This window comes from Rhinoraja longicauda, chromosome 23, assembly GCF_053455715.1.
Source record: "Rhinoraja longicauda isolate Sanriku21f chromosome 23, sRhiLon1.1, whole genome shotgun sequence".
Lineage (NCBI taxonomy): Eukaryota > Metazoa > Chordata > Chondrichthyes > Rajiformes > Arhynchobatidae > Rhinoraja > Rhinoraja longicauda.
The window spans coordinates 22,803,240-22,826,914 of NC_135975.1; the positions used below are offsets into that span (position 1 = coordinate 22,803,240).

The 23,675-nt window shown below is 41.6% G+C and overlaps 1 protein-coding gene across 7 annotated transcripts in view; it reads left to right on the forward strand.

Annotated features, from left to right (window-relative positions):
- The window catches only part of anks1b (ankyrin repeat and sterile alpha motif domain containing 1B), a 647,894-nt gene that overhangs the window by 197,658 nt on the left and 426,561 nt on the right, over positions 1–23,675 (forward strand). Inside the window, exon 1 of one of the 7 annotated variants that reach the window (XM_078419863.1) lies at positions 1,974–2,046. The exons of the other annotated variants lie outside the window; for them this stretch is intronic. The gene's annotated coding sequence lies outside the window, so the exon portion shown is untranslated. Of the gene's footprint in view, positions 1–1,973; positions 2,047–23,675 lie in introns of those variants that run through there. 7 annotated transcript variants of the gene reach the window in all.

Genomic DNA, 23,675 nt, shown 5'->3' on the forward strand with positions numbered 1-23,675 from the left:
CTTTAGTGATAATGCAAGTAGTTTTATTGAAATCAGTGTTTTATATTTTTTAAGTTATTCACATTTTAAAGTTTAAAAGGAGGGGAGGGGGGGGGGGGAGGGGGGAGTGGGGGAGAAGGGGGGGGGGGAGAACAGGGTGCTGCACCAATGCAGGAGAGGTTTGGGCCCAACGGGTCTACTTTGTCTAGTAGTTTATAATTTGCAGACAAATACAAGGGACATAATTTTTCAGTGTTGGTGCGATAGCTTTATGCTTGTCAGGTCTCATTTTTCAGTCTGTAGAAGTCAAGCCACAGTGGGATTGGTTGGATGGATGCAGAGGAGCTGTGCTACCACCCACAGCATGCAGTCTTTGGCGGCTGATTTTATCAAAATCTTTCATTTTCTTTGCATACAAATTTGGTTAATTTTATAGTGGACAACATACTTTGAAGGTCGTTGCTTGCAAGGTCTCTGGTTAATGAGGCAAATAGTAGCTGCACTTCACGCGGCAGTATCCATCCTAAAATACTGAATCCTCCAGGTCAGTGAGATTATGAGATGATATGAGATTATTGGATCTTTTTAATCCTTTGTTTAGCTGATATTTATTTAATTAAAAAAATTGTCATGTTTAGGTTTTCAGGATTCAACACAGTAACCAGGTTTTCTTCCCAATTCTGCAAACACCAATATACTGATTCATCTGAAATATTTTCTAGAGAATTTGTTTTTAACAGTTTTATTTGAAAGCTTGGGTATCTCTTTCGGAAAAGCATAACAATATGCAATTAACACTGAATTTGAATACCTAAACAAAAATATCACACATCTGTCAATATAATTGAGAGGGTACAGTGGTTAAATGGACCAAACTATTCAAATCCAGAGATCTGAGTTTATATCCTACCATGGCACCTGATGAAATTAACTTGTCAATAATCTGAAATTAGTAAAAATAAAAAGTTAATCTTCATAATGATGACCATGGAAACTACCTTTGCTTTCCATGGGTTTGCTGTGCTGACTTCAAAGAGTATTTCGGACGGAGTGAAGGTTTAGGATAGTGGATGTAATGTTAATCAATGTCCTGCTTTGAACTAGGTTGTGTTGGGCTTCTTGGATAATGATGGAAAAACTTGTCATGTGCGATGCTCCATTAGGAGATGGTTTGTACATAGTGTCTTTGGAAAATATGGAAAAAAAATGATGTTCCTCCCCATCCCCACCTCTTTTTCCCTCCTGTATCCAAGCACTTGATTTATTGCAGAAGTACTCTCCATACAATGGCACATAATGTAATAACTGGATTGTGTTCCTGAAATTGTGGAAGTATTCAAATTTGCATCGATATTCTAGACTACTGAATAGAATTAGCTGCGTGCGGGAAGTTTGTAAAGGAAGTTGTGGCCTTTTCAGGAATTGTTTTATAAGGATTTAGAATTTGTTGAAAACATGAACAATATTGTCTTTCAACATCAATTCTTTTTTATTTAGTCTAGAGATAGAACGTGGAAACAGGCCCTTCGGCCCACTGAGTCTGCTCCGACCAGCGAACCCCACACACTTACACTATCCTACGCACACTAAGGACAATTTTACAGTTATACCAAGCGAATTAACGGACAACCTGTACATCTTTGGAGTGTGGGAGGAAACCAGAGCACCCAGAGAAAACCCACGGGGAGAACATACAAACTCCATACAAGCAGCACCCATCGTCAGAACTGAACCCGGGTCTCTGGCTGTGCCACCATGCCACCTTATATTAACCCTTTCTTTCACCTTTATCGTGGTTCTTCAGTGACCAAGTTATTACTAACTGGAATACCGAGCACATAATTTAAGGAACTTGCAAAAACCTTTATTTAGGGTTTTTTGTGCAATAACAAGGTAAAAGAAATAATGAAGGAAAAGGCCGAGTCTGAGCTTTTGATGTCACTGAAGAGGCGAGAGATCTTTATTGGCTCAACATATATAAATGGCAATAAAGGCAAATTGCAAACTTGCCTCAAACAAATTTGTCATGTGAAAGTTGTGCAGTTTCCCCCGTTCAGATGTCCAAAGGTTTGTAAAGAAGTACAATAATAAGCTTACGGCAGCATTGATCCTCAGAGGTGAATTGTGGGCTCAATTATTGTCAACTAAGTATTGTTTTCAGCTAAGCACAAGACATTTGAAATTAATATGAAAAAGAGTTGGCAATATTTTGGGTGGGAAAATGTCAAGTTTGCTGATAGTCTGTTACTCTGCTGAAAGCTCATCTGGAATTTACTTTCTTGTTTCCTAATAGAAGTGTTGTTCCTGTTCTTATGGCATCTTCCACTGTTGCAAGTGGTTTGGTGATTGGGAATTATGCATGCAACAGGAACATGTACCATGTGTCAGCAGTTTGATATGACTTCCGAGGGCACAGTGTCTGCACCATTGCACTGTTTAAACCCACTTTCTATTGTAAAATATTTCCTCATTATCATTGTTGTTAATTGGCGGAGGACAATATCAAAGCCTGCCGTTTTGCTAAAATTGCTTATGGCCTGTTATTTCTGCTCAGTTGTTAAAAGATGGAATCAAAGTATTTGATTCAAGAGCACTTAAACACAGGGCAATAAATATTGGTTTGCCATTGACATCAACAGACCCTGAATGAATTAAAGATTATATCTAAGCATCCTCTGAGAAATGTTTCCAAAGACAGGAAGCTTGATTGGCTAAAGTTGTAATTGTAATTGTGCAGATATCTGAAATAGCTGTGGGCTGTAAAACCTAATACTGATGTGGCATTTACATTTAGAACCAGAGGGCAATTTCATGCAGTGCTGAATTGAGGTTCTCTCGAGGGCCAACACTCTCTGCTCATTCAATCTCTGGTTTCTGATCAACAAAATGTCTATTTGGCTCAGGAAGGTAACATAGTTCAACTCCCTCTTTATAGGAAGTAGAATTGATATTACAATTTATCCAAGAGCCATGTTGTCAAATTTATATTGCAGTGTGTTATGTGCTGACAGAAAATGCTGGCCCTGCAGTTTCATTTACTATGATTTCCCATTAAGTGCTATTTTATAGATGTGCAATGATTTGCTCACATCAAATGACTGGCAAATAACATTTGTAACGTTTGATATTTGTACTCACTTGAAATAATTTCTCCACAGATTTTTTTTGTCCCCCTGAACTGAGTAATCAGTGGCCATTATATGTACGAACATATGGATGAGGATCATATTGTAAATTTTTATGAGCCATTTATATAAGGAGAGGTTGAAGTCTGTGCCCATGCATTTGGATCTTAAGAGAGGTTTTAAAGACAAATCTCATGGGACAACCATATTTTTTCTCTCCAGAAATGGAAAAAAAAGATTGAAGCTGTTTCGCATGATGCCTGTCATAGATAATGACCATTTTGTTCATCTATATGGGTGGCACATGCAACATCGATCCAACTAATTTTTCAGCTGAATGTGGTACGGCTATCTTCTAAATCAGACATTAAACGAAATGGAGGATTTTAGTGTGATTTGGTATTCCCAGTGGTAGTACTTAAAAAAAAAACCCTCTCAATTCTATTAAAGCATTTATTTAAAATGTAATTTATTCACAAAATGCTGGAGTAACTCAGCAGGTCGGGCAGCATCTCGGGAGAGAAGGAATGGGTGACGTTTCGGGTCGAGACCCTTCTTCAGACTGATGTCAGGGGGGCGGGACAAAGGAAGGATATAGGTGGAGACAGGAAGTTAGAGGGAGATCTGGGAAGGAGGAGGGGAAGGGAGGGATAGAGGAGCTATCTAAAGTTGGAGAAGTCGACGTTCATACCACCGGGCTGCAAACAGCCCAGGCGAAATATGAGGTGCTGTTCCTCCAATTTCCGGCGGGCCTCACTATTTCACTGGAGGAGGCCCATGACAGAAAGGTCAGACTGGGAATGGGAGGGGGAGTTAAAGTGCTCGGCCACCGGGAGATCAGTTTTGTTAATGCGGACCGAGCGCAGGTGTTCAGCGAAGCGATCGCCGAGCCTGCGCTTGGTTTCGCCGATGTAAATGAGTTGACATCTAGAGCAGCGGATGCAATAGATGAGGTTGGAGGAGGTGCAGGTGAACCGAAACCAAGCGCAGGCTCGGCGATCACTTCGCTGAACACCTGCGCTCGGTCCGCATTAACAAAACTGATCTCCCGGTGGCCGAGCACTTTAACTCCCCCTCCCATTCCCAGTCTGACCTTTCTGTCATGGGCCTCCTCCAGTGCCATAGTGAGGCCCACCGGAAATTGGAGGAACAGCACCTCATATTTCGCCTGGGCAGTTTGCAACCCGGTGGTATGAACGTCGACTTCTCCAACTTTAGATAGCTCCTCTATCCCTCCCTTCCCCTCCTCCTTCCCAGATCTCCCTCTATCTTCCTGTCTCCACCTATATCCTTCCTTTGTCCCGCCCCCCTGACATCAGTCTGAAGAAGGGTCTCGACCCGAAACGTCACCCATTCCTTCTCTCCCGAGATGCTGCCCGACCTGCTGAGTTACTCCAGCATTTTGTGAATAAATCGATTTGTACCAGCATCTGCAGTTATTTTCTTATACTATTTAAAATGTAATCTTTATCTCGAGTTCCAACATAGTTTATTCCAAAATAAGCGAAAAAGATTTGGGAAGTCATCATAGTCATTTATTGTTCCTATAGCTCTCAGTCAGAAGAGATCAATTTGACTGATTGGAACATTTCATGAAAAAATAGCATTGCTCTTTTTTTGGGGGAAAAATAAAGTCCAAATTTCCTTGTTATTGAATCGGGCATTCTCTCAAGATTGAAACAATAAGTCTTAATGATAGCGCAACTAAATGGTTGAAATCTGAACGAGGTCAGATATGACACCAATTCTATGCACAATTTCACACAGTCTCACTCAGTTGCGATGTAACAAGGGAATAGAGTTGTGGCAGGGTCTGAAGTGAATGATTATGGCCTTCACAACATTTCATTTCCAATTATTTTTTTGTTCACTTGGTACCGGACAAGCAATGTGCCAATTTAGACTCGGTGGAAGGGTGGTGGTGGAGAGGTAGAGATTGATGTTGGTAGCGGATGGTTTTCAGCTACAACTGCTTAGGGCAGTGCACAGATAAGTAGGTGTGACAGAAATATTCATGGGGACACCAGCAGTAACGATATGGGAGTAGGAAAAAATTACAGAGGATAATCTGACCATGATCATAATCATGATCAAAGTATGTAGAAAAGCCAAGAGGGAAGGGGCTGGATTAGTCTTGTTATAGTTTTATGGAGGAAGGAACTGCAGATGCTGGTTTAAACTGAAAAAATGGGAAGTTAGTGCAACTTGGGTAGGGGAGGGATAGAGAGAGTTTTAGTTTAGTTTAGTGATGCCGCGCAGAAACAGGCTGATTGTTGATCACCCATTCACTCAGTTGCTACGTAACAAGGGAATGGAATAGTGGCAAGGTCTGAAGTGAATGATTATGGCCTTCACAATATTTCATTTGCAGGAAATTACTGTACACTTGGTACCGGACAAGGAACCCTAGTTTTATGTTATCCTGCATAACATAGTTCTCTGTTAGTTCCACGTTATCCCACTAGTTCTATGTTATCCCACTTTCGCATCAACTCCCCACACACTTGGTCCAATTTACAGAGGCCAATTAACCTCCAAACCCACACATCTTTGGGATGTGGGAAGAAATTGGAGTAACCAGAGGAAACACACGTGGCAAACAGATAACGTGCAGGCTCAACACAGACAACAGCTGAGGTCAAGATCGAACCCGGGTCTCTAGCGCTGTGAGGCACCAACTCTGCCTGCTTCACCACTCATTCAACAGTTGATTGAAAAAATGGTGAATCGTCATTTTCCAAAACAAAATAGAAAATTGCTATAAATTGAAATATCCATCAGAATATAAACAACATGGTTAAAACATTGCCATGACATCATCCTGGAAATTTCAAACCAGCAATAACCCTTTTTTTTCCTTTTTGTATCCAGGCATATGATAATTGGAACATTTTCAACAAAAGGGAAATTGTTCACTGTTCAGCACACAACAGCAGCTCAAATGAATTCAGGAGGCTCGAGTTGCATTCATGAAATATGACTAGAATATGGTAGCACCTGCAAAGTAGATACCTAACATGACTTGCATTATATAACACCATTAATATGAACAGTTTTTATGGTCACAATTGTCATTTCCAGATGAGGTGTTTAATCCATTAAATTATTTTTGTTGATGCTGCAAATAATGGAAAGTTGTTTTTTTAGTTTAGTTTAGAGATACAGCGCGGAAACAGGCCCTTCGGCCCACCGAGTCCGCACTGACCAGTGATCCCCGCACATTAACACTATCCTACACACACTAGGAACTATTTATACTTATACCAAGCCAATTAACCCACAAACCTGAACGCCTTTACAGTGTGGGAGGAAACCGAAGGTCTCGGAGAAAATCCACGCTGTCACGGGGAGAACGTACAAACTCCATGTAGACGCCACCTGTATTTGGGATCAAACCCGGATCTCCGGCACTGCAAGCGCTGTAAGGCAGCAACTCTACCACTGCGCCATCCTTGAAGGTTTTGGTTCCATGCTGCACTTTTTGAATAGTGTCATGGAGATTGCCATTCAACAATCAGTCATGCTTCATTCTGAAAGGACAGGCATCCTCAAAATCTTCAATTTCTCTCCTTCACCAGCTCCAATTCATCCCTCTCTGGTTAGCTAACAAGCTATAATAAAATGAAAAGATATGATTGCATTGTTTTTGCCTCTTCTATATCCTCGATGTCCCAAATTGCTTAATGGTCAATTAAATGTAGCCACTGATGTAATTTTTGGAAACATAACACATTGTTGTAATGCAAGAAGGACTTGGTCCTCTCCACACCCAGCCGTGCTGGTTCAGTGTTCTTATCTGCACATTGTGGGTGGAGAGGGGAAGAGACAAAACACAGAGGAGCATCTGAGGTTGAATGCATGGAAGGAAGGGGATAGAAATGCATGGCAAATGCAGAAATGATTAGAAGAAAGCTTTCAGCTTAAGTGAGAAGGGAAATAAATTGATCACTGCGGAAAGAAGAGAACATGATTGGGAATGAAGAGAGGAAAGAGGAATCAAGGTGGAAGCAGACTGGGAATGGTGATATAGCTTGCTTGCAATATCTGTGGTTTGCTGAGTTGGAAGGGATTAAAAGTACCATTAGCAAATTTGCAGATGATACTAAGCTGGGGGGTAGTGTGAATTGTGAGGAAGATGCAATAAGGCTGCAGGGTGACTTGGACAGGTTGTGTGAGTGGGCGGATACATGGCAGATGCAGTTTAATGTAGATAAGTGTGAGGTTATTCACTTTGGAAGTAAGAATAGAAAGGCAGATTATTATCTGAATGGTGTCAAGTTAGGAGGAGGGGGAGTTCAACGAGATCTGGGCGTCCTAGTGCATCAGTCAATGAAAGGAAGTATGCAGGTACAGCAGGCAGTGAAGAAAGCCAATGGAATGTTGGCCTTCATAACAAGAGGAGTTGAGTATAGGAGCAAAGAGGTCCTTCTACAGTTGTACCGGGCCCTGGTGAGACCGCACCTGGAGTACTGTGTGCAGTTTTGGTCTCCAAATTTGAGGAAGGATATTCTTGCTATGGAGGGCGTGCAGCGTAGGTTCACTAGGTTAATTCCCGGAATGGCGGGACTGTCGAATGTTGAAAGGCTGGAGCGATTGGGCTTGTATACACTGTAATTTAGAAGGATGAGGGGGGATCTTATTGAAACATATAAGATAATTAGGGGATTGGACACATTAGAGGCAGGAAACATGTTCCCAATGTTGGGGGAGTCCAGAACAAGGGGCCACAGTTTAAGAATAAGGGGTAGGCCATTTAGAACGGAGATGAGGAAGAACTTTTTCAGTCAGAGAGTGGTGAAGGTGTGGAATTCTCTGCCTCAGAAGGCAGTGGAGGCCAGTTCGTTGGATGCTTTCAAGAGAGAGCTGGATAGAGCTCTTAAGGATAGCGGAGTGAGGGGGTATGGGGAGAAGGCAGGAACGGGGTACTGATTGAGAGTGATCAGCCATGATCGCATTGAATGGCGGTGCTGGCTCGAAGGGCTGAATGGCCTACTCCTGCACCTATTGTCTATTGTCTATAAGAGCATGAACTGGAGGTGGTGGATAGTGGCGTTGAGCAACACGGTCACCTTGTCTGTGCCCTTAATGATTCTATATACCTCCATAAGTTCACACCCCAGTCTCCTTCATTCCATTAAAAAAAGCTCCAGCCCATCCAGTCACTCCTTATAATTCAAGCCCTAGTGCCTGGTAATATCCTGGTGAGTCTTTTCTGCATTTTTCCAGCTGAATGATCAAGCTAGCAAATGAAAGGTGGATACAGCTGAGGGCATTTATGATAGGCCAATGGGTGAACGAACAGGTCACGGAGGAGATGTGTGTGAGGGATCCCTCTCTGACAACAGGGGAAGCCATGTTTGTTAAAAAAAAGGGGATCTCAGACGTCCAAGAATGGAAAGCCTCATCTTAGGGGCAAATGCACTAGAGACGGGGAACTTGAGAGTAGGGGATAGTGTCTTTGCAAGAGACAGGCTGGAGGGATAACTGTGGGAGTTGGTGGGTTTGCAGTTGACATTAGTCAATAGTCTGCTTCCTGTGATGGAGACAAAGAGATCAAGAAAGGGAAGAGAGGAGTCAAACATAGTCCAAATGAAGATAGACACAAAGTGCTGGAGTAACTCAGCGGGTCAGGCAGCATCTCTGGAGAAAAAGGATGAGTGACGTTTTGGATCGGAACCTTTCTTCAGATTCCAGAGAAGGGTTCCAACCCGAAACGTCACCCTTCCATTTTCTCCAGAGATGCTGCCTGAGCCGCTGAGTTACTCCATCAAATTGTATCTATTTTCGAAACGCATCTGCAATTTCCTTTCTACACACATTGTCCACACATTTGAGGACAGGGTGGAAGTTGGTGGTAATGAGTTGTGCTCAGGTTCCGGAGGCTGCCCCAATGTTGCTGATGCAGCAGCGAAGGAATTGGCGGGGTGGTGCCAGTGCCTCAACTCTCCCTATCTCACTCTTAAAAGTCTCCTTCTTGCGAGACTCATAACTCATGTTTAGAATGTAGAACGTTTAAGAGATTCTATTCTCTCCCTCTTTAACATTTTGCTCTTAATGTACTTATAAAGTCTATTGGGATTCTCATTTACTTTGCCTTCCAAATCTCTCTCATGTCCTCTTTTGGGCATCCTAATTTCCCTCTTAAGCTTATAGCCATGTCCATAATACTCCTGAAGGGATTTGCTTGATCTCAGCTGCATACTCCTGATATATGTCTCCTTCATTTCTTGACCAGAGGTTCAATATTCTTTGTCACCCAGAGTTCTCTCATGCTGCCAGTCTTGCCCTTCACTCTTCTAGGAACAACGTGGCCCTCAACTCTCCCGATCTCACTCTTAAAGGTCTCCTTCTTGCGAGACTCATAATTTTCCATGATTCGGTCCACCACACTGGTGTTATCTACAAACCTGTAGATGGAGTTGGAGCTGAATTTGACTGTAAAGTCATGATTGTAGAGTGAGTGTTGCAAGGGACTGAGAACACAACTTTGCAGGGAACTAGTGTTGAGAATTATTATTTTGGAGGCGTTATTACCTCCTCACTGATTGTGGTCTGTCAGTCAGAAATTTGAGGATCCAGTGGTAGAGGAGGGTGCTGATTCCTAGGTCCAGGAGTTTGGAGATGAGTTTGGATGTGAGCAGAAGCCATAGTAATTTTTAATATAATGTTTCTGCGGGCAATATATGCTAGCATCAGCTCCACTTCCTGTCGCTCGGTTCATCTCTGCCATACTTAACAATTTCCCTTTTCAAATTTACAGCTAGCTTTCCAGATTGCTGAGTATTAGAAAGAAGTTGATTGCGCAGTTCCACTATATATCAATTTAAAATGGCTTAGGACAATTGTAATGGAATGAAAATCAGTGATTGAAAAGCATAAAAAATTGCAGATGCTGGAAATCTGAAATAAAAACGAAATATGCTAGAAGTAGAAATATAAATGAAATATAAGGAAACAAACGTGAATGGAAGATGCATTGAGGGTTCTGTGTTGTGCTACCTGGTAATTAGATACAAAAAGATGCTGACTACCAGGGATGAGCAAAACCTATTTGGTTCTTTTCAACCGTGATACATTTAAAGGTTTATCTAATATAGTAATCCTTTATGTAAATCTGCAAAAGGAACAATTTTACTGCTGAGATATTTTAACAAGCTTTCTGCAACATTCAGGGTGGCATATTGGCACAGCTGTAAGGTTTGCTGCCCTACAGCGCTTGCAGCGTCAGAGACCCAGGTTCGAACCCGACTCTGGGTGCTGTCTGTATGGAGTTTGTACGTTCCCCCCGTGGCTGCCGGGGTTTTCGAGATTTTTGATTTCCTCCCGCACTTCGAAGATGTACAGGTTTGTAGGTTAATTGGCTTGGTGTATGTGTAAATTGTCCCCAGTATGTGCAGGATAGTGTTAATGTGCGGGAACGCTGGTCGGTGTGGACTCGGTGGGCGAAGGGCCTGTGTCCGTGCTGTATCTCTAAACTAAACTAAACTAAACTAAACATTGGTTGCAGCAGTTAACTAATACTCAGTTCCTCCCCCACCCCCCGGCCCCCCTTCCCTTCAATTTACCTCATAAAAATTGTACCAACCTAAATAGTGGTTCTACTTCTAACTCCTCCAAACCTTTCTGACTTCTTTAAGGAACAGAAGAGCTGCTGCCCCTTAGCACCAGAGTCCCGGGATCGATCCTGACCTCTGTGCTGTCTGTGTGGAGTTTGCATATTCCCCCTGTGACCACGTGGGTTTCCTCCAGGCACTCCAGTTTCCTTCCACATCCCAAGGACGCGGGGGTTTGTACATCCACGTAATTGGCCTCGGTAAATTGTCCCCAGTGTATAGTGAGTGGATGAGAAAGTGGGGTAGAACTAGTGAACATAGACCGGGTGATCGATGGTTGGTGTGGACTTGGGGGAATGAAAGGCCTTGTTTCCTTGCTGTATCTTTAAACCAAACCAAACCAAACTTAATCTAAACTAAACTCAGCAAATCATGATCTTAATGAATGTGCACCACTGGCTTGGGAAAACACAACTCTGACAGCATTTGGGAAACCTGGCCGAATCCAGGGCAACATGGTCTGGATGCGTCGTGCCCCGTCACGCAACACTACTGCACAGTGGCTGGAACATGTAGTGTCAACACAGAAATTAACCAACAGCACCTTCTAAACCAAAATCCTCCGTCACTTATATGAACAGAAAATGTCCGAAATACACAGCAGGTCAAGCCTTTTGTCAGTTTGACCTGCAACCTGACCTACTGAATATTTCCAGCATTTTCTGTTTCTGTTTTAGACTTCCAACATCTGGAGATTTAAAAAAATTTTCAGTCTTTTTCACCGAGTGTAAATAGGCGGTGGGAGCATGTGACCCTAACAACAGCAATTACTTCCCCATTGTATGACATTTTGAACGGAAATATTGGTGCGGTGCATCTGATTTCAGGCAATTTTCTTCTCTGGAAGAATATAAGAGAAACATTAGACATATTCTAAAGTGACTGTCATCTGATGGCTTTGTCTCTCTTGGGACAGCATTGTCTATGCTAATTCTTGCAAGTTCCCTGCAGCAATAGCAATTATCGTGGTTGTCCAGAGTGTAAATAATTAGGCACACCATGCTGTCTACACTTCATTATGGTTCTTCTGAAGAGAATTTCAGAGTTAAATTTAAATTATAATTGTGGGTTTTGGTTCTCCATTTTACCTCAGAGCTGAGAACTGAACCAACTAATTAAATCTTATTCTTACTCATTTACTCAAGAAAGCAGTATTCCAATTAAGGCTATTTTACTATGATTGCCGTCCAATATAATTTAATTATAAGAAAAAATAACTGGTACACTTTAGTTTAGTTTAGAGATACAGCACGGAAACAGGCCCTTCGCCCCACCGGGTCGGCGCCGACCAGCGATCACCGCATACTAACACTATCCTACACACACTAGGGACAATTTTTACATTTACCAAGCCAATTCACCACTCATCCAGACAATACCTGTACGTCTTTGGAGTGTGGGAGCAAACCGAAGATCTCGGAGAAAACCCACGTGGGTCACGGGGAGAACGTGCAAACTCCGTACAGACAGCACCCGTAGGTCAGGATCGAACCCGGGTCACCGGTGTTGTAAGGCAGCTGTAAGGCAGCAACTCTACTGCTGCGCCACCGTGTTGCCCTTCTATAAAAGCAATTGGTCCACTTCAGATGGCTGTGCAAGTCACCAGACTGTTCCACTAATCTAGTATTAAATATGAACCTCAGAAAACACAAAATGGCCTGTGTCTTTTTCTTTAACAAAAGTGGAATGAGTTCTCCATTGAAATACTGAATTGTGGTCAGCTGTAATGGTGATGGGAGTTAAACTTTGCATCCTGTATGGCAGCTATTAGTTGGAAAATATTCTATTCCAGGCCAATGGGCAGTGAGAAGAAGGTTAAGTGCAGTCCATTCACTCTTGTCATTGCCAAAAAATCTAACCATTTAATATGACACAATTCTCATCCCTTCCGACATTAAAGTGCCTGGGAATTGATCTGGAGGGGTACAGTGCATCACAACAATCCTGAGTTTGTATCAATTCTAAATAATAATTCCCAGAATTGCCATCTTGTCTAAGGACATGCTTAACAAGATAACTTTTAGGATTCTCCAATGCAATCAACATTTGAGCCAAGGATATTAAAATGAACAATTGATTCAATTTTGTAACTTCTGAGCACAAATGAAAAGTTGGAAATGGTATCTGGTTTTATCTGTTGCAAGTGATGTGGGAATCAATTCCCGGTAACTGTGGCTCTACAGCTGCCCATAAATGACATATTCTGAAGAAAATTACTCTGCCTTTCAAATTAAATCCGATAAAAATATTTTTTTAATATTGTGCCTGCCTTGCAAGACAGAATGAGTGAGTAGAGATTGTCAGACAAATACACCATGAAATAAGACATAAGTTCGATCCAAAATACTGCCCATTAAAAGTAATGAGAATTTTTTTGCACAACCAGTTTTGCTTGATATCACCAAATAATTCAGAAGCAGCAATGTATTTCACTCCGTCAGTTTCATAGAGTAGTGATGTATTCCCTCATCGAATTCTGGCAGAAGTTGTGATCAGCCCATACAATATAGCATATTTACCTCTGAATTGAAAGCTATGTGTTGAGTACAACAATCTAGTGTAGAACTGAAAGGCTGATGTTTTTGTAGAAGCTTTATCTTTCTAATGGGAAGTTGAAATGAGGCCCTGTCTCTTTTCGGATGTACGTAAGAGATGTCAGGACACTATTCCAAAAAGAAATAGGCTTATTATTCCTGGCGACCTGATAAATGTTTATCCCTCAGTCAACACCACTAATGCAGATTACCTGATTACCATCACATTGCTTCTGTAGGAGGGCACTGTGAGCATATTTGCTGTTGCATTTCTGAAATTAGAAAACTCACATTCTTAATTGGTTGTAAAGAACTTTCTCACGTCCTGAGATTATTAAAAATGCTGTAATTAAGGTGATCTTTGTTCATTTAGCTTTTTAAGCAATAGCTTTAATGAAATGATTTGTAACCGTTCCACCACAGGATTCCTTTACATGTCAAATTCACATGTTTATTTTGAATTTAAATCAGTGACTATTTAATCCTCCTTCCCAACAATTCTGTCTAGTCATAAACAGTAACTATATCATTATCAACATTATGGTGCAAAGAGAGGTAGCGGGCCTAGTTTATGATACTTTTCATGCATCCTCAACTGACCCTGTTCTGTTGAGAATAAATGGTTGAATATTATCTTTCATGTCCAGGTGGATGTGATTTTGTAATATATTGGCTTTGCATTGTTGGTTAAATGTATAAATTTCCTTTACAGCTTGGGGACATCGTCAATTAATGTGAAAATTGATGTATGATTGCATGGACTTTCAGCCAGATTTTGCCGCTAAAATGGCAATGACAATAATGATATCATTAATGCTCAACTCGCCTCACAGCTTGTGGTAAGGAAGATATGCATCACGAATTGCAAATAGCCACAAGTTGCTGAGATTGCATAAGCAGCTCACCCTCATTTACTATGTCTCGTTTAATTGCTGTGTCTCTTCCTCTTTTTCGGTCATCGCTGCATTTATGCATCAATTGCAGATTATATTTACCACATAATGTTAACCTTAGTACCTATCAATATATCATTAGCATTTTAGACACAAAAATCTGGAGTAACTCAGCGGGATGCAGCATCTCTGGAGAGAAGGAATGGGTGACGTTTTGGGTCAAGACCCTTCTTCAGACTGGTTAGGGATAAGCGAAACGAGAGATATAGACAGTGATGTGTAGAGATAAAGAACAATGATTGAAAGATATGCAAAAAAAGTAACGATGATAAAGGAAACAGGCCATTGTAAGCTGTTTGTAGGGTGAAAATGAGAAGCTAGTGCGACTTCGGTGGGGGAGGGATAGAGAGAGAGGGAATACCGGGGCTACCTGAAGTGCGAGAAATCAATATTCATACCACTGAGCTGTCAGCTGCCCTAGAGAAATATGAGATGCTGTTCCTCCAATTTGCGTTTAGCCTCACTCTGACAATGGAGGAGACCTAGGACAGAAAGGTCTGTGTAGGAATGGGAAGGAGAATTAAAGTGTCCAGCAACCGCGAGATCAGGTAGGTTCAGAGGGGCTGAGCGAATGTGTTCCATGAAACAATCAACCAGTCTGCGTTTGGTCTCGCCGATGTATAAGAGTCCACATCTTGAACAATGGATACAGTAGATGAGTTTGGAGGAGGTGCAAGTGAACCTCTGCCTAACCCGAAAGGACTGTCGTGACAGAGTCAAGGGAGGAGGTATAGCGACAGGTATTGCATCTTCTGCAGTTGCAGGGGAAGGTACCTGGGGAGGAATGGTTTGGGAGAAAAGGGATGTGTTGACCAGGGAATTGCGGAGGGAACGGTCTCTGCGGAAGGCGGAAAGGGGTGGAGATGGGAAAATGTGGCTGGTGGGATCCCGTTGGAGATGGTGGAAATTTTAGAGGATTATGTTTTCCAGACATATCATTCGCATTCACTCACTGACTCACCTGTGAAGTTCTGCTATAAAATTCGAGAAACTTAACTTTTTGTAAAGTAAAAAAAAAATCATAAATCAGAGCTTTTGTTACCAGGTCAGCCTGTAATTTCTTTCAGCACTATAACACTAAAGAAGAAAGTAAACATGAGATAGGTACTCATTTAAAAAAAAAGTTAATGGACCAAAACAGAAAGTGGAAAATTATTATTGCATTAATTTATCACTTCTAAGTTTTCATTAGGGGGAGACATGAGTGGTGTGTCTTTCCTGGTTGGTGATAATCCAAGTAGGATTATTGACTTTGACATTAATGAGGTGGAAATTCTAGACAAGGTAAAAGGAATCAAAACAAATGAGCTGAGGTGATGGATGATATTTATCCCAGAATAGAAAGAAAGATGATAAATGAGACTTGAGAGGTTCTGACTTTTCTGTATGAGAATCAATGAACACTAAAGAGGTAGTCCATGCAGGAACTACTTTAACTATTTAAAAAAAACATTGTGCAAAGGCACACCACACAGCAATTTTTATGTATAATTAATTACCAAAACTGCAGCTTTAGCAGTAATGTTATGCTCAGCAAGATCTCACAAAGTATGAACGAAATATTCAGTTTCTCATGGTATTAGTTGTGATGAGTGTTGGCTGGGAGAGACACTGGGAGAATTCATAAGTAGTTAAAGGCTCATTGGTTTTGCCTTTTCCAATCGAGAGAGTGCATGTATCTGCCGGTTTAATCCTCACCAGTTTAATGTGAAGCAGATTCAAGGGGAAATCTGCAAATTGTAAATAAATTGGCTAATTAATGGGAAGCAGCACCAAGTTAAACAACTGATTACAAAGGGTGATTCATCTTAGAGGGTAGGCTGCAAAGAAGGGAGGCTTGTGAGGTTGGTATTTATAACAAGTGGTGGCCAACATGAGACTGGAACTTAAGTGAGACATTTGGCTGCATCTTGCCAGCTGTGGGTTCAGAACAACTGCCTCTCAGGCATCAAACTGAAAGAGTTGTGTGGACGTGGTTGACGGATGTGAAGGGGAATGCAGAGTTTGTCATTACTGTCTGCTGCTGGCCTCCCTATGTGGAGTCCAAAAGCAGGCTCCTAAAATGCTAAGATGACAGACATTTTTAAAACAGTTGGCTTTGGCAACTTTGGCTTATGTCAGCTTGTGGCGTTCTGGGGCTGTGCTTCTGCACTCTGCAGTCTGAGGCCTCGTCACCATTCAGACCTCACGGCCAACGTAATGGTGTGAAGGACCAGAGATCAGCCCTCTGAATTCCCCGCCAAGAAAGTGGGAGCCTGCAGAGCCATGGGAGATGACTGCAAGTAGTGGGCCTGATTTGGGAAGATCCACCAGTTACTTAGCAGAACTATCACTAATTCAAAGGTTATCAGTAGTCAGAGACATCAGTGGTTCAATGGTACTCAAAGTGCTGGAGTAACTCAGTGGGCCAGGCAGCATCTCAGTAGGACATGGATAAGCGACGTTTTGGGTCGGGGCCCTTCTGCAGACTCATTGCAGGAGATGCAGGAAAGAGAGCTGGAAAAGAGGAGGAGCAGAACATAGCACGGCTGGGAATAGGTGGACACAGGCCAGCGGGGGGGCGGGGGTTCGATAGGTGGTCTGTTAGACAAAGGCCAGAGATGAAAAGACAGGTGTGAGGCTGATAGGATAAAGAGTTGCGAATTGCGAAATTCAAAGGTTGAAAAGTTACGAATTGCGTAGCTGGTGGAAGGGATGCAGGTAGAGGGGGAGAGGACAAACCAGTGTGAGCTTAGCCAGGATTTCAGGGGAAGGAATTGTGAGAAGGGAAGGGGATGAAAGGGGAGGGGGGTGGGGGGTTGTTGGGGGAGAAGGGGGGGGGGGGGCTGTTTAAAGGTTAGTTGCCTAAAATTGTAAATAAACAGATATAAAATATATCAGTCTGAAGAAGGGTCTCGACGCGAAACGTCACCCATACCTTCTCTCATGAGATACTGCCTGACCCGCTGAGTTACTCCAGCTTTTTGTGATACCTTCGATAAAATATACATCTTTGATTCTAATATGCTGATGCGCAAACTAAAATACTTTTTGCCCAAAACCTGCATATCATGCTCCAAAACTATTCTCTTACAAAATGGTTGCAGATTATATATTTTGGTCCAAACATCACCCTTCACATCCTTCCAGTAATAGTGTGGCAAGACTTGAACTAATTACCAATGTGATATACACTAAACTGGTGAATTAATTTTATTTGCATCTGATAGGATAATAAACAAGTCAGCTTTGAAATGATGGAAGAGGCACCTGCAGAGCCACCATCTCTTCGTAACCAGTGCCAAATAATCCATTCCTGATAAAGTGGTTTCTAAAAGTCTTTATGTTGTTTATGTTTTAAGAAATCTTTTGTCACTCAGGGCAATATCCTCTGTAGAGTTTTCCTGATCCAACATCGAACCTCAGCTCCTCAATGCACAGAATGCCTATAGAAATACACACTTGCGCGAATGCTAATTTAATTATGGATGACCTCCACATCACTTCACTGATTTATTTTTATGGCACAGTGCTATGAGTTGATCTGTGGCAACCGGAGCAAGAAGCCACTTATTATAGAATAAGCCAGTATTTATCCCACTGCAGGCTGAAAAATGGCACAGCTGGTAGTGCTGCTGCCTCACAGTGTCAGAGACCCTGGCTTGATCCTGACCTCCGATGTTGTCTCTGTGGAGTTTGCACGTTCTCCATGTCTCCAGGTGGGTTTCCTGCAGATGCTCATGTTTCCTCCCACATCCCAAAGACTTGCGGGTCTGTATGTTAATTGGCCTCTGTAAATTGCCCCTCGGGTATGGAGAGTGGATGTAAAAGTGGGAGAATATAGAACTCGTGTGAACAAGTGATCGATAATTGGTGTGTCTCGGTGGGCCTAAGGGCCTGTTTCCCTGCTGTATCTCTAAATTTAAACTAAATACAGATTTTCAAGACGTTAAAATCCACAATTTACAAATAGAATCACCTTAATTTAAATAATCGGTGGGCAGCACGGTGGCATAGGAGTAGAGCTACTGTCTTGCAGCACTACAGACCCGCATTCATTCCTGACTACGGGTGCTTGGCTGTACAGAGTTTGTACATTCTTCCCGTGACATGCGTGGGTTTTCTCCAAGATCTTTGGTTTCCTCCCATACTCCAAAGACGTACAAGTTTGCAGGTTAATCGGCTTGGTGTAAATGTAAATTGTCCATAGCGTGTGTCAGATAGTGTTAGTGTGTGGGATCGCTGGTCAGGACCTCTAAACTAAACTAAACCAAAAACTAAAATCCCTTCCAGCAGAGAGTAATGAGTGCAGCAGCTTTCTCAGCACTGTGAATGACTGACAGCAGCTCCTGCTGATGCTGGCGGGGAAGCTGTTAAACTTTGCATTTAGCACCGCATGCCAATTCCCTTTAAAGACCAACCAATTACTGAGTCCTATAAATTTTTTCAGCGTATAAATATAATGCCGAAGATTGTGGAACAAAGTGCAAAATGTTAGATCATGACTACAAATGGTAATTGAACTATTAGATAAAAAATAGACACCAATTGCTGGAGTAACTCAGCGGGTCAGGCAGCATTGCTGGAGAACAAAAATAGGTGACGTTCCGCTCTGAAGAAGGGTCCTGACCTGAAATGTCACTCATCCTTTTTCTCCAGAGATGCTGACTGACCCGCTGAATTACTCCAGCACTTTGTGCCTATCTTTGGTATTAAACCAGCATCTGCAGTTTTAGGTTTCAAGATATGAGCTAAAAGAGTTTGGCAGAGAAACCTGCCCACAACCTGAAAGATGCACCATTGGTTGTTGTGTGTCATGTCAATGGTTGTAGGCCTCATACTGCAAACTGTAGTGGTGCCCAAAGCTGATCGAGAGCCCACTTGGGGTCTACCAGGGTACTGGTTCTGGCAAGCTAGATATTGGTACATTGTGAAGTTGGGGATGTGGGGAGCCTTAAAGGCAAGGGTTCCCTGGTAAATTTCACCCACCATTATTGTTATTTGAACAAAATAATAATGTTAAAAACAGTATTTTAAAATTTCCCCCTTGTCGGTTGCTTCATTATGGTAGAAGTGTAAACTCGAATTACTGAACAAAACAGGGTGGGGGTAAATTTACTTTCGAAAAGTTGCCAGGGATAAACGGGACGGAAAAGGGTGGGAACCCCTGCCTTAAGGGTTGAAATCAAGGCTTAAACACTTGGGAGATTGTTGGGTGGATGTGGATATTGGCACGACGATGGAGCTTGAATGGGAACTCAAAAGGAAGATGATAAATCATGTTATTGTTCTGCGTTGAGTCCCATCCTGACCAAGCATTATTAAAATATAATTGTGTCAGGCTTACTCAACGATAGTCTCTCCCCAAGCAGTTATCTCCTGGAAATTACACATCTGACGAAAGGTTGACAGAGAAATTGCATCAAGTTTGCAAAAGCAATTCTCAACAGGAACCTTAGATTATTGGAGAGGTACAAATGGTCATGATTGCAGATCCACTCCAGAAAAAAACCCTCAATTTTCACTTACATTGTGCTGAGTAAACAGAGTGCTTCCTAGGCCTTGGAAACAACACTTTGTGATCATTTACTTTGGATGACTTGGTGTTAATGTACTTATAAGTGGAGAGGGAAAGAGATAAAGCAAAAGATGATGACATTGACTCGACATGACTCTTCTGACTGGAGCCTGATAGTGCCTGCAGCAAAATGAATTACCATAACTGGCACCTGGCCTTTGTCATCCAAAATATGGTGAAGATAAACAGCAGCATTTCATCGCCCATCTACAATGCCACACTAAATAGTAAATTGTAGCTCATTTTTTGTCAAGTTTGCAAAAGGCTTCTTGGTACGCTAATTGGCAAAAACTGCACATTAACGCTCCCTTTGTTTCCTCTCAATGTGCTTCAGCAGCCGGGTCAGCAGAGCGCACCTTTGTGTTCCACAAGAATCGGAGGAATATTGTTATGTTGTACTCTACCACCTGTCTTGTTCTCTTGTTCTTACGTATGATTGTGCCTATGCATTGTGTGATTTTTACTGAACTGTGTGCAAAAATGGAATTTCACCATACCAAAGTGCATGTGACAATTAAATACCACTGTGGAAACAAGGATCTGCAGATGCTGGTTTACACAAAAGGACACAAATTGTTGGACTGAGTCTGAGGGCGCGTCATGATCTGAAACGTCACCTTTCCTTGTTCTCCAGAGAGGCCGACGGACTCGCTGAGCTACTCCAGCATTTTGTTTCTTTCTTTGGTGTAAACCATCATCTGCAGTTCCTTGTGATTACATTTATATTTATGAAACTCTGTTGTTCACGTTCTAACTTGCACCAAATCCTACGCACCCCAATGCTTGCCGATCTGCATTGCTTTCTGATCCCACCAATAGACCGGTTTCAACTTCCTTTCACTCTATTTTCATATCTCTGCTTTCTCTGCAGTGCCTGTGCACTCTTTCAAATTTGGTGCAATTTTTTCAATCCATCTGCCATTGGCAATCTTGGCACTATTTGGCTAGGTTTAACATTTGGAATCTTTTGGTATCATTTTTCATATTTTCACCTGAACCATGCTGCTCCCCAAGACCCGTTACTTAGGTCAAACTTTCAGTTAGCTACCATGTGACTGTGCCAAAATATACTGTTTTCTGTTCTCCATCATCAACCATTTATCTTATCCCGGTTAAAATCTGAACAAGGAACACAAGTAATAAACACAGGAGTGAGCTATTCAGCCCCTACTCTAGCTGACGTTCTGCCTCAGCATTCATCATAGAGTAACAAAATAGGGCCGTCAGCCCATCTCCTCCATGCCTGCCAAGTTGACGTTTTGGGCTAGTCCCATTTGCCTGCATTTGGCCTGTACCCCTCTGCACCCATCCTACCCTTGTATCTGACCAAATATTTTTTAAACATCATAATTGTATCCGCTTCTATAACTTCCTCTGGCGTCTCATTCCAGGTACATCAGCATCTGTATTCTTCTTCTTGCGTTTGAGGCGGCAGAAGTTATGAAGCTGCTTCTGCTTCTGCTGTCTCTGTTTGTTGTCGTTCGCTTGACTGAGGTCAGTTGACAGGGCTCACCACGGGGAGGTCGACAATGTGAACCCCAAGCATCTGTATTGAAATCCTTTGAATCCTTAGAGTGAAGGTCAATATGATGCCTGTTTTTCTGAGTGCTTGCTGTTGCTTCATATATCTGATTTTTTTAACAAGAATTCCAGCATTCCTTTGAAAGCAACAGCATTGAGTCCCTTGTTATTTTTAAATATTTGCTTTTCTCTTTTTTTCAAAGTGGATTGTCGCCTACTTTGGCACATTTCTATACATTGGCCTTGTCTCTGCTTATTTACTTAACCTGAAATTTCTGTTTGCAACTTGCATACTGCTACCTTGCTTTGTATCATCAGGAATGTTTGATATATTATACTAGTTCTCCTTATCCATTGCATTGATACAGATTATGAACATCTAGGGCCCTAAAACCAATCCATGTGATGCCCATACCTATAGCCTCCTTGTGATCTATTTTCTGTCCCATTAACCAAACTTCAATCCACAGCAATACCTAACTTACCTGATCTTTGTGTTTGAATTGTGTTGAATAGTCTCTTGTATGGCACCTTATCCAAATGGACCTGAAAATTCAAATAGACAACATCCATTGGTTTATCCTTATCTATTACGAGTTGCAATGTTGAAATACTGACAAATGAATCGAATGTAAGTTTTTCTATAAATGCATGTAAACTCTATCAATCCTATTGTTCTCTAAGTCCTCTGCTGACAATCACTCTATAATAGTTTTCAGCATTTTCTGTACTACTTATGTGAGGTTAATGGTTCTGTGTTTCTGTGCTTTCTCTCACCCTCCTTTCTTAACTAATAAAATTACATTTACTCTCATTCAATCTGTGAGAACTTTTCTGGAAACTTTACAACTTTGGAAAATGATTGTCAGTACACTATCCTCAACTCTTTCAGATCCTTGGAACTTAGGCCATCGTGACTAGGGGATTTGTTGGGTCTTTGACCCATTAATTGCTCCTATACCTTTTTTTAATTCATGTTAATTTCTTTTAGCTTCTCCTTCAGTACTTAACAATTTCTGGGGTTTTTTCTATCATCTTCTGCGAAGACGCTCATGAATTGTTATGTTTAATTTATGTGCCACTTCTTTATTCCTCAGTATAATTTTTCCGGTCGCAGGCTGCGAGTTTCTGCTAATCTTTTCCTTTTTGCAGAGCCATCAAAGATCTTACAGTTTAATTTTAAGTTTCTTGCTGGTTTACTCTTACGCTCAGTTCTTCCTTTTCTTATCAAAGCCTTCACCCTCTGGCAAAATTCTGAAATCTTCTAAATCACTCTTTCTGGCAAGATAGTAAGCCTTTTCCTTTGATCTTTTAATATTTTGTTTGCCAGTTGGGTCTTTTTCTTGTTAGGAATGTGCCTTAAAGGGATATACATCATCTATGAACGATATATTAATTCTTTAATTGTTAAACATTACTTATCTACTGTCATACCTTTGAATGTAATTTACCAGCCTATCAGAGCCAACATATATTTCATATCTTTGAAGTTAGCTTTGCTTAAATTTAACCTTGCTTTTGCATTGGACAAAATCACATTCAGACTTTATATAAAATTCTGTCCTATGATTCCTGTGCCTAAAGTGTCCTTATGGGGAGAAGGCAGGAGAATGGTGTTGAGAGGGAAAGATGGATCAACAATGATTGAATGGCGGAGCAAACTTAATGGGGCCAAATGGCTTAATTCTGCTCCAATAACTTATGAACTTAACTACCACAATATTAATGAACTCTTTCTCATTTGCACAATGCCGAATCCAAATTAGTATGATCCCAAGTTATATCTATCAAACTGATCTAGAACTGATCAGTGTGTATTTGTCCACAATGCTTGAAATTTCCCTCTACACTATTACTGCTAATTTGGTTTCTTCAGCGTGTATGTAGATTGAACTTTCTCATAAGGAATGCATTAACTTTGAGATGATATACGGCCTCTAGGTGAGCTTCTGGCCACTTGTCATGCCATCACCATGACTACCTACTTCCTCTACTGTATCATTGCCCAAAACCATTCCTGCTTGAGCTCATCCATTGCTGAAATCCTCTCCTGAGTCACGCGTAACTCTAGACTTGACCATTTCATTGCAATCCGAACAGGCTTACCTTGTCCTTCCATCTGTTAGTTATCGACTATCCAAGTTTCTGCTGTGCATGTCCTATGGTACCACCTCCTATATAAACAACATACCTGTGGCTCCCAGTTAGGCAATCTTCATTTAAACTTTTTTAGCCTTGATGTCAAATCCCTCCGCTAACTCGCATCTTCCTTTCAATGTACTCATTGCAAAAAAAAATGCAGTGTCTTTAAGTTCTGACCTCTTAATCATATGTAAATGTAACATTTCCATTAGTGTTCCAAGAGCTACTAAGGGTCTAAATTCCAGAGTTCC